Here is a 12,587-nt window from a genome sequence, read left to right as displayed (position 1 = left end):
TTACTTCTAATAAAAATACATATGTGCCTAATGATGATTTGAATCTTGTGAATAAACGCATTTCATCTTTAGATTCAACTTTAAAAACATGCATCAATAATCATAAGAAGCTTATGAATATGTGTGCCAAGACTAAGTGAAAATCATCCACTCATTATGCACACATGTATAGCAAAACTTATAAGTTTTCAATTTGCGGCCGTCAAGGTCATTTAGCTAAGTTTTGTTATGATGCACAAAAACATAAGAATTCTAATGCTCCTTGTGCATCTCATGTAGCTTCTTCATCTTGTACACTTACACATTCACATGCTGATTCTCACAAAGTTCATCATAAGCATGTTAGTGTGTTCAAGTGTGATTATTGTGGTCATTTTGGTCATTTGGCCAAATATTGTTTTGATTTAGAAATAAGTCTCATTTGCCAAATATTTCTAGTAGACTACATGTTTATAAATGTAATGTTTGTGGTAGATTTAACCACTTAGGAAAGTTTTGTTTTAATAATGTTTCACATTTGCAAAAAACTTCAAATAATTTACCTTTGTTTGCAAATATTTCACGTGCACCTTTTAATGGTCAACATAAGCAAATACTTCATTTCCATTGTACATATTGCAATCGGAAGGGTCCTTTGAGTGATTATTGCTATGACCGATCCCGTGCATCACATATGCCCAAGAGGATTCATAACCATAGGGCTTTGAGCTTGAATGATAGTGATTATGTCCCTAACCAATCCGGCACCAAGAATACTTAGGTGCCAAAATAATTTTTAAACCAAGAATTTTAGTACTTTTACTTTTTCCTTTTCTTGGTTTTGAAAATTATACTTTAAACTTTTGAACATGAAAACAATTCTTTTTATTGGTCAAATTCTTTTGTTTTCATAATTATTGGTTTTGTTTTGATGAGAGGTTTGCGTTTATATAACCCTCCGGGTTTATTAGGTATTTATTCCCAAATCATGTTTACCGGATGCTTAAATGTTTATATGAGTCCTTATATGGGTTGGAACAAGCTTAAGAGCTTGATATATTGTTACCTCTCTTGTATTTTGTCAAAAGTTTTATTTTTATTTGTTGCTTTGAATTCATTATATAGAACAAATAGATGATTCAAATTTCAAATATGCTTTATAATGTATTAAATGAGTGGTTTGATCAAGTTCTACAAAGAAAACTTGCTTTATTGATCAAACATCATTTTTAGGTTTAAATCTTGATTTATGATTTTATTTGAGTGATTTGTTTTTACTTGAAAACTTTTTTCATGATTCTCATGTTTTTTTTCTTTTGATTTCATAAATCTATTTTTATACATGATTTTTATGTTTATGTTTTGAGATACATTATTTCAATGGTACATCCATATGTGTTCTCATTATCTTGTAGTATGTGAGTGATATTTAGCATATTCATCTATGCTTACTCACATATGATTGCCTTAGCCTTCATTTCATATATTCTTTATGTCATTTTGATAGGGGGAGCAATCCCTATATTTTTATACTCACCCATGCTTATTTGTAGGGGGAGCTTTCGCTCTCTTCATTCTTTTGTTTTTCCCTTTTTGATGTTGTCAAAGGAGGAGAAATATTGTGAGTATAGTCTTTTTTGTTTATATGCATAATAATTATAATATTGTATATTCATTTCCTTTCATGCATATATTATTTTTGTAAATTGTTTGTCATCATCAAAAAAGAGGAGATTGTTAGTCTCTTTATTTTGATGATGTTTAACAAATAATTTACCACTAATATTGTTTGTCTAGTTTTTGTATTTATTTATTTATTATAGACAAATAACAAGTTGGATGATGGATAAAATTGCACATTCACGATCATATCCAATGGAGGTTGGCGGAATTGTGAAGTAAAGCCTACGCAATTCAAAGTTAAAGATTCAAGTTCATGCTTCATCTGCAAAGTGTACCAAGTCAAGCTCATCGAAGATCTATCAAGCTTGAGTATATTTAGTTTAGGTTTTATATTATGTGTGTTAGTACTTTAAGCTCAATCATATATACACACACGTATTTGGTTTTTCTATATATAGTTATATATATATATACATAAGTTTTGGTTTATAGACTTAACAATCATTGTATACATATTTCATTAAGTCTATAAAATTATTTCATAGGATTTCAAAATATTGTTTACGTCAAAATATCAAATTTCATGTATATCACATTTTTATGTTTTGGACACACTTGCAAAATACATGAGTTTTCACAAATAAGAAATTCAATTTGTGAAATTCTTTTTCTAACGTGTTCAATTTTATGTTTATAAAAGTTTCCCAAAGTTTTATCAATTTTGGGAATTAATTTGTTATGTTTATTTGTATTTACAAAATCAAGTTTTAAATAAGCTCATGTTCGTGCACATGTTCGTGCATGTTTTTTCAAAACAGATGCGTTTTCACAATTAGGAAATAAGATTTGAAAAATTTCTTTGTTTACATGTTTATCATCATATATACAAATATTTTCCCAAGTTTTACTAATTTTGGAGTTGTTTTGTTATTTTCAATTGAATTTACATAAACATGTTTTCAACAGTTTTTTTAGAAACTGTATATCTGTGTTCAAATAATTATTTCTCTCAACCGGGAAGTGATATTTTAGAAATTCTTTATCTAACATGTTTATCTACATGTCTAGAACATTCCCTTAAAATTTCATGATTTGTAGAGTTGATTTACTATTTTTAATTGATTTTACAAAGTCAGATACGTAAAACTCCAAAATCCGTCAAAAACAGAAACTATCCGTGAACAGTGCGGTCGACCGTGCTATAGTATGGTCGACCGCCATTACGTAGCAGTCAACCGTTGCACAGTAACGATAAAATCTGTTTTTTTTTTTTTTGTTTTTAATGGGTTTTTGAGGTTTTTTGAGTTGTTTTCTTCAAGCCTATATATACCCCTTTGCCATAACTATTTTAGATAACAATGAGAGTGTTTTAAACAAGTTTAACAAAGTTTTAAACAATGATTTATGTTTGGTTTAAGTTTGTTTTAAAAGCTTTTAAGCAATTGAGAGTTTAATTTTATGAAATCAATTTTAAAAGCTTTTAAGCAATTGAGAGTTTAATTTTATGAAATCAATTTCACAAGAGCTAGAAGAGATCATCACTTGGTGTTTGAGCTTCAAATCATCTCTCAATTTCACAAGAGCTAGAAGAGATCATCACTTGGTGTTTGAGCTTCAAATCATCTCTCTCACTCTTGTTATTTATTGGAGAAGTTTTCTAAACTCAAACTAGCTTTACTTTTATATTGTTTGATTATCATTCTATTAAGCTAGTATTTATATTTGAGTTTAGTTAATTTAATTTTACTTATTGTTTACACACACCCACATTAAGCTTATTGAATTTTCATACATAGTATAATTGGGTTAGTGAGTGTTGTAACAATTGAGTGTAAGCCTACATTGAGTTCTCATCTATTATAGAGAACAAATCATTTATTATATTGTGAGATTGTAAAGTTTTCGGTTAGCTAGAAAACCAAGTGTGTAGTGGAGATCTCCTCGAGGTGAGGAGCGGAGACGTAGGTCGTGGGGAACGATTTCCGTGAATGAAATTATGAGGTGTAAACGTTATTTAGGTGAGCGTAGAAAACCCAGTTATGATAGTGAATTTCTCCCCGGGAGTGGGGAGCGGAGACGTAGGACGGAAGATTTGAACTCCGTGATCATATCGTTTGTTTGTGATTGCATTGGCGCACCTTTCTTATGCTCATATCTTATATCGCATTTGTATATTGCTTGTTGTTTATATTGCCCACTATCTAGTTTAAATTGTTTACCTTTGTGTTCATTGTATATCCTCGCATATATCTCATAGTATATATCATTGCTAGGATATTGCTCTTTATTCATAATTATTATTCTTGCTTGTAACATATTTTATATCTCTCTTGCAAGAATAATTTGTTAAGTAGTTTTATTGGCATAAAATCGAATTAGATTAGCATAAGATCCTAATCACCCCCCCTAAGGTCTAACAGTTGGATCTAGGATGCAAGGCTAGAGCAAGGTGAATAAGTTTACACTGATATTTCCACAAAATAAAACAATTATAGATTTATGTGGCGGAAATAAATATGAAATAAAAGATAAGCAACCACAAACACTAACACGAGGATTTTTATAGAGGTTTAGATAAATCCTACACCCACTCTTCCTCCTCGATAGGAAGGACCACCATACTATATGAGATATTCCTAGATTATAAACCCTGACCCAGTAAGGTGTTTCAAAGTCGCTCCCCAATTTAAACCATAAACTAGTCGTCTACACCAATCATACTATCACACAGCAAAACCCTAGAACCCCTCTAGTAAACACTCAATACCCTAGCTTAAGTATGCCATAATCCTTCAATTCACAATAGCTTGAGTATGCTATAAAAATAAGTTTAAACCAACAATAACAATTTCATTTAAGCACGAATCAAAATAATCTTACAAACCTTTATATTAAGTAAATTGTTCTCCTTTGGATTTGATTGAAGATCTGGAAGAACGACATCATAAATTTATCTTAGGGTAACTCTCCTTGAACGGTTGATGAACGTATGATGAAGAACGAAGTCGAGAATACTTTCAAATAAGCCTAAGCAAGACATTTCTTTTAGGTTGAAACCCTAGTTTTCTCTTTCTTCCTCTTTCTTTTTCTCTCTTAATTTTGTCAAGAACCCTCGTGACAATTGAGAGAAAAAAGCATATATGACCCCGGCAATGAATGACTAAGATTAAGTCTAACATAAGTCAAAAATCATAAATCTGGCAGCTACCAATAGATTGACAAAGTTTCCCATCGATTGGCAAAGTCGCTAATTGATTGGTAAGACCTTGCTAGACTTTTCATTCATTGATGGATACTAACTAATCAATAGATTAGTACATGCATAGTACTATGGTTTGTAGATCACATTGAGAGCTTTTTAAAATATATTATAATAATGATTTTAATAACCAGGTCAAAAGTTATGGCATGTGCAATTTTAGCTTGATGTTTCTAGCTTTCAGCTGATTATTTTGACTCTGTCTCGCTAAAATATTTATATCTCAAGCTATACATCTCCAATTGAGTTCCATTTATTCTTATAGGTTTGTGACAAAGAGACAAACACTCTGATATGCTTAAACATGATTTGCACTTCTTATCTTTTTTTTAGAATTAGGTGTGATTGACTTATTATCTTGCTCTTTACAATATCAATCTTTATGCTAACTTCTTATTAACCCATATTAAATATCTCACACATATATTAGACCAATATGAAGGTTTGTTATTCATGAAACTAAGTTGATTGCATGGACACAGTCTCAACAATCTTCCCCTTTTGATAATAACAAACCGAAAATTTTAAAATCAAAATAACACATGTTTGAAATACATGAACAGCGTAAATTCAGTTTCATGATATACAAAATATAATAAGAAAGCTTCCCCTACAAGTGTGTATACATGAAATATGAGATACAGATTTATCAAGCTCCTCTTATAATTGGGCATCTCTTGTTTCAAAACTCCTCCTTTTCTCCCCTAACAAGATTTTCAAAATTCCACATATTAAACATAAAGATTTCAAATTTTATTCCATATTTTATCCTCCTTTTGTTATTGGCAGAAAAACACATCACTTTCTAAATGAACATATAAAAGATATAAATCATCGAATAATATAGTCCAAATGGTAAAAGAGAAATACTTGAAAGCCCATAAAACTTTATAGAATAATATGAATGACAAATTGATATTAATGCACATGTGGATACTATCATATTACTTCATCTATATGTAGAAAACTCATAGCACCAATATGAAGTGTATCAGAAAGTGTGACTCAAATAAATAAACAAGTATGATACTCATGCAAATAAATATATATGAACAAGATCAAGTAGGAATAAAATCTCAGCTTTCATAGAAAGACTAAAATTTCAACCTATCATCTTAGTCATATAAGACTTATAAGGAAGGATGATAGTGTTATGTAGATGATATACACCATCTCTAAATATATTTTGTTGAGTATAGCGTGGCTACCCATTGAGATATGCAACTAACAATAAACCCACAAATGTGAGTCTTCGACCATCTTTAACAATGACACTCTTTTTATGGATTATATATGAGTGTGGATATTTAATCATTATTTAACAAATACAGTCATATATGCAATTTCTCATCAAGTGCAAACTGGTAATATTTAATAAGTTAGTGCAAAAGAAATCTACTCATAGCTTGTTTCATACAACTCATAACATACATATGCAAAACATGAATGTAATCTAAAGTCAACATCTACCAACAACACACCATAAATCAATAATATGAATCTCATGCATGTGAATATGAAGAGAGATAAAGTGAAACCATAAATTGCATGTTAATCAATAATTCATCATTGAATATAGAATATATAGATGAGAAAAATATGGACATGTAAAGAAAATACAATCTTATGTACCATTTAGCAACATTATACAAAAAAATTCACCTTAGAAATATGTAGATACTTAGAAAGCCAAGGAATTTAGGATTTTTTTATAACAATGAAACAAAAAATTATCAAAACAAAAACAAGAAAGGGGAAAAAATTATATAATCAAGTGGAGTTAATAGATTATACTTTAACTTACCCCATTGAGATGATTTGTTGAAACAATCGTTTATGCAAGTTGTGCATTTGTAATAAACTCATGCTTGCATCATGAGACCTTATTTAAAGTGTATCATTAACTTCTCCTCCTCGCAAAACTATTTTGCACTTTTAGAATAAATATCATAAAAATAAGAAGTGCATTGTATGTCTATTAACCAATGAAATAACTGAACCTCTTACGAAATTAACCAATTTGTAAAGAGTAGGTTCAGATAATGAATAGATATACCTATGTTACATACTCTACTAACACGTATGAGATTATCATTGAGATCTAAATAAAAATAAGGAGTTTAGGAGAAGTATTACTTTCTCACCAACTCCAAAATTTTACTTTATTTCTTGTTACCAAAATCATATACTTGTTTTTCTTCTTGATCAGACTAATGAAAACACTTTTATCTCATGTCCTATGCTTTGAGCAACTGAGTCAAAACCCAAATGTTGCATTGCTCCTTAGCCTATCCACACACTTGCACTAAAGAAGATATATGTGACTAAGGTATCCACATAAGTCCACACTAGTTAGTAAGAGTCCCTTTAGGTACTCAAATCTACTTAACATTAGTCCTATATTGCATGAGACACGATGTTGAGAGATGTCCCATTCTACCACATAATAAACAAGTGGTGGATGTTTTATTATAGGTAGGAGCATAAAAAGTCAAAACGTTACCTTTAACAAAAGATGGTTTGCAGTAATCAAATTTAGTTTTAACTTTTCAAATCAATATTTTTAGAGTTTAGTTATTCATTTTCGAAAACTATAGTAGTTCCTTTAGTTTTAAACTTCATTTGCTCAGAAGACAACCCGCAAGAAAGCTCATTTATCCTAACAACTAACTCTTCAACTTCACTTGATTTTCCATTTAGTTGCTTGGGTAAATTAGAATTCATATCTCTATACATAGAATATTGTATGCATTCACATTGGTAATTTTCACTTGCATTGTTAGATGTGTTAAACTCTAAAGAAGAATTTTTAATTTTTATCATTGAATAATTTACTATCCTTTTTTAAACTTGAATTCACCTTTTTAACAATTTTATACTTTTCAGTAAGTTCTCAAATTGACCAAATATCTAAACATACATATCATACAAAGTATCATAAGTTAGGTATACCTCATCGTCAGAGCTCTTGTATTGAAAATTATCTTAATTATCTTCTTTAGCCATGAGACAACGGTGTAGTCTTTTGTCATCATTGCTCCAGCTATTTTTTCACTTTTCCTCTCCACTCGACATGTCCTTTGTAGCCACTTTGAAGCTTTTGCCTTTTCTTTTAAATGTTGGATCCGAGATGTAAGCCTAGAGGGGGGGTGGTTGAATAGATTTGTTATAGATTTTTGCTAAAACACATAATTTATAGTGGAAATAATATTAAAATAAAAGCAAACAATCAAACCAAAAACCAACCAAGAAAAACATGAGATTTTTATAATGGTTCGAAAAATAATACTACATCCACTCTCCTTCTCACTAAAGGGCTTCCTCACTATGACCAGAGTTTATCTGAATCATAACCTGGTTTAGTAGGTTTAGAAAGAGTTTGGCAAGGCTCTGGGGATTGAATCAAAAATCAACTCTTCACATAAACTCTAGAATAAATCTCTCTCTTTTTCTCCATACAAGAACCTCTCCAAAATATGACTTTTTCCTATCTTATATAGACTTTGATAATAAAGGAAGGAGATATATGAATCATAGTAAAAATTGGAGATCAAAGGGATCAACGAACAATTGAGAATTATCTACCAAAATACGTTGCCACTATCAATGGGCAATCTTGACCATCGATGGTCCCCTATGAATCATCAATGTTATCGTATAATCAACCAATTAGAAGAAATCTGGTTTCTAAAATTCATTGAATGTACATTATAGTCCATCAATTAGCTTGATCATTAATGGCCTCTTATAGCCTATTGATAGTTTTGAATCCTATTTATAATTTTCTTTGATTGTGCACTGTAATCCATCGATTGCCCTTGTGACCGTTGATGATATCCTCTTGACCATTAATAATTTGATGGCTAAAATCAACATAAATGCTGATTTTTACAATGTTTGCCTTATAACTTATATACCTATTTATACTTGAAATATGTCATCTCAAACAATTACAAATGAGTGTTTGTCCCTTTTTGATAATAACAAAACTTAACATTTAAAATACAAAAATATATGCATTCTAAGATATATATATTCAGCAAATGAAGCATATGAACACTTTTTATGCAAAAGGAAAAAGATATGCAAAGTTCCTCCTACATCCATGCATTCATGAAACTGTAAACACCCTCTAAAATAATGCATCGAGTGTTCAAAAAACATTCGAAACAAATTATATAATATGAAACCATTTAGAAAAACTCTTTATGATGAACCAACTCACTCATACAATTTCAAATTTTCACTGTTCTCCCCCTTTAGCTATTAGTAAAAGATAAAAACACACCAATGGGTATACTCTATACTCAAATAATTTGGATAAAAATCATCCTAATATGTAAAGAAGAAAAATGCATATCGATTCACAAAGAGATTTGTAGAAAAATTGCACAACAGACTCAAATATAACTTCAAAACACATGCAACATGTATGCAAATCATATTAAAAATCACACATAAGTGAAAAAATATCATAGAAACATTTGTGAAACAAATAATAGAAAGAAATATATTAGTTCACGGAACAAAGTTAGACATATCATATATAATTTTGAGCTTTGTAATACAACTTGAATTACCTCAACTTGAGAACTAAGAACCAAAATTTCACCCTATCATCTCAACCATGTAGGATTTTTAAGAGAAAGAACGATGGTGTTTGGCGAGCCTATCATCTCTAAATATAGGAAATATTTAGAATAGGATGGATACCCTTTGAGATATACACAAATATATCCACGAGTATGGGCCTTTGACCATCTTTTAAGAAATACACTCAATTTTTTCATGGGTTTGAGAGTGTGGATCTTTGATCATCTTTTCACAAATACACTTTTTTCTTAAAAAATTTTATAGCACATATATACTTTTTACATGTAAAAAAATTTGGTGTTGAATTCAAGTCTAAAAATAAGGTCAAACTTTGTGATATATCCAAGAATACTTAACGAACAACATATGAAAGTATTTACCATTATTTAATTATACTAAACATGATAAGTATAAAACTAGTTGTGTAAAAAATAATATGATAAACTCTCATGAAAACAATATGTTAAGCAATCATATTTTTAAAATTGTGTGTACATATAATATGTATATAGATGTGAAAATAACATGTGAACCTATATAATATAATCAAGCTTATATACCAAAAGATAAAATCATCTGAATGTATCTTGTACAAGCATAAACATAGGCATATCCCAAAGTTTTTTTTAAGAAATAAAAAGAAAGAAAGAGAAATTTTTATTTTATTTTAGATAAATAATAAAAATTTTAAAAATAACCTAAAAAGAAAAAATAAAGAAATAAATCATGGAAGTATTAAGAAAAAATCAATATAGTTTCAAAAAAATAAAAAAATTAAGGAAAAAAATCAAGAACATTCGACAAAAATGAAGAAATTTCAAGAAAAACTCGATACAATTCAAAAAAAATATGAGTACAATAGGTCAAGGTTATAGAATTTATCTTTACTTACCCATTTGAGAAGATTTTCCGAAACAATTGTTTATAGAAGTTGGACCTTTGCAATCAATTTCAACTTGCATATTAAGACCATATTGCATGTATCAGTAACTTCTCATATGATTCTTCTTCTTGATTAGGCTAATGATTATATTCTTTCTTCTGAAAGTGCCCTGAGCAACCAAAATAAACATTGTCTTGCTCCTTAGCCATCCTGCGCATCTACAGAAAAAACAGAAAGTTGTGACTTAGGTATCCACATAGGTCTATATTGGTTAGCAACGATACCTTTAGGTACCCAAATCTACTTGACTATTTTAACTCTATATCGCATTGGTAATTCATTAAAACATGATCGATTCTACCACATAAAGTACAAGTAAAGACGCATTTGATATGGGTGCAAAAAGAGTTAAATTGTTTCGTCTGATAAAAGAGGGTTAAAACTTTTTGTGTTTTTCTAAATATGAATTAACTTTTATCTTTTACAAATAACTGATGGCAAAGTACTATGTCTAAATGTTTAGAACCCAAAGAAAAATTTTTCGCAGCCTTTTTCAAATCAATATTGTTAGACTTTAATTATTCATTTTTAGAAACTATAGTAGTGCATCGAGTTTCAAACTTTGTATTTGTTTAGAAGACAACTCAAATGAAAGCTCATTTACCTTAGAAACTAAAATTTTAATTTCACTTGATTTCTCAATTAGTTGCATGGATAAATCAGAATTTATATCTCTCTACGTAGAACATTGTATGCATTCAAAGAGATATTTTCACTTGCATTATTAGAAGTATTCAACTTTAGAGAAAGATTTTCAAATTTATTACTAAATTTAAATTCAACTTTTTAACAACTTTATATTTTTCAGTAAGCTTTTCAAATTGACCTGATATTTTATTATATTTAGAATATAAATCATCGTATGTAGGATATACCTCACTATTGGAGCTCCCGCGTTTAGATTCATCCACATTACTATCTTTAGCCATGAGACAATAGTACGCTCTTTTACTGTCATGTCCAGCTTCCTAAAATATCGGGGAATCGGAATGTGAACAAGCTCGCGACGTATTAGACTGAGGAGAAATGTACTAGACCTTCTACTCAATCTAATATGCTAAGCGTCAAGCAATATAAAGCAAAGGCACAGGTTCCCAATCAAACTAGCGAGAATATAATAAATAATTCAGAACAAAATAATACATATCACAACTAAAATATCATCGCAGACATAATATTCAGACCAAACATGCCCTGACACAAAATAATCCAACTGAAATACTAGAAAATATAAAAATACACTGATCAAGCAGAAAAGGAAAGTGCTACAAAAGTAAACAAGGACCATTGAACAACTAAAAGATAACTAAGATTCGGCTTCTTCTTCTGCTCTATCTACAAGGCACTCCTACTAAGAATATGTCCATCCTCTAAATCTGACATACAACATGAGAGAATAGGAGTATGTCAGCGTTCATGGTAAACGACAAGATCCCAAAAGGAAGAATAGAAACGATCGAACGACCAATGCAATAACAGATGCAACAACATTAATGACAATAGAAACGTGCAACAAAAAGTCTAACAATCTAGATGCAATCCACTACTAGAGTATAACAATCAGAAGAATCCATAAACATCCGAGTAACAAGGTCATACAACTAGATGGAATTAATACTTAAAAATCTACAACATGAGATGTTGTACGTCGAGAGAAATAATCCAAATAAAGAAACCCTTATGTATATACCATATGTCTCAAATTGTAGATAATTAAATATTAATCCCGATCTATGTATAAAATGAAATATAACTAGTCCACATCTCACGAGAATCCATAATCATCTAAGGTGATAACCTATATAAGGTGATAATAAAGTAAATTCTAATTGTAGATATTAAACAAAGCCTACCATAGGACACACAAGCATATTATTTTTATTTTACATGTTATTTAAATTAGAAAAAAATATTTTCATATATATAGTCGGGTCCACGTAAACCTATCCGGGGGCCACGCCTTCAAGTCAAGTATTGGCCCTTTGATCAAACTTGGTGTGCTTGGGTTTTAGAATATATAGATCAAGTTCAACGGACGCGCGAACATCCATAATATCGCCATAAATCATGTGATTTTTAAAGGCCTCAAGGCACGAAAATCCCTCCTATGACAAGCGTATACCCATTCAATCTCATATATATATATATATATATATATATATATATATATATATATATATATATATATAT

This window comes from Asparagus officinalis, chromosome 9 (assembly GCF_001876935.1).
Source record: "Asparagus officinalis chromosome 9, Aspof.V1, whole genome shotgun sequence".
In the NCBI taxonomy this organism is placed as follows: Eukaryota; Viridiplantae; Streptophyta; class Magnoliopsida; order Asparagales; family Asparagaceae; genus Asparagus; species Asparagus officinalis.
This window is presented reverse-complemented; position numbering follows the sequence as displayed.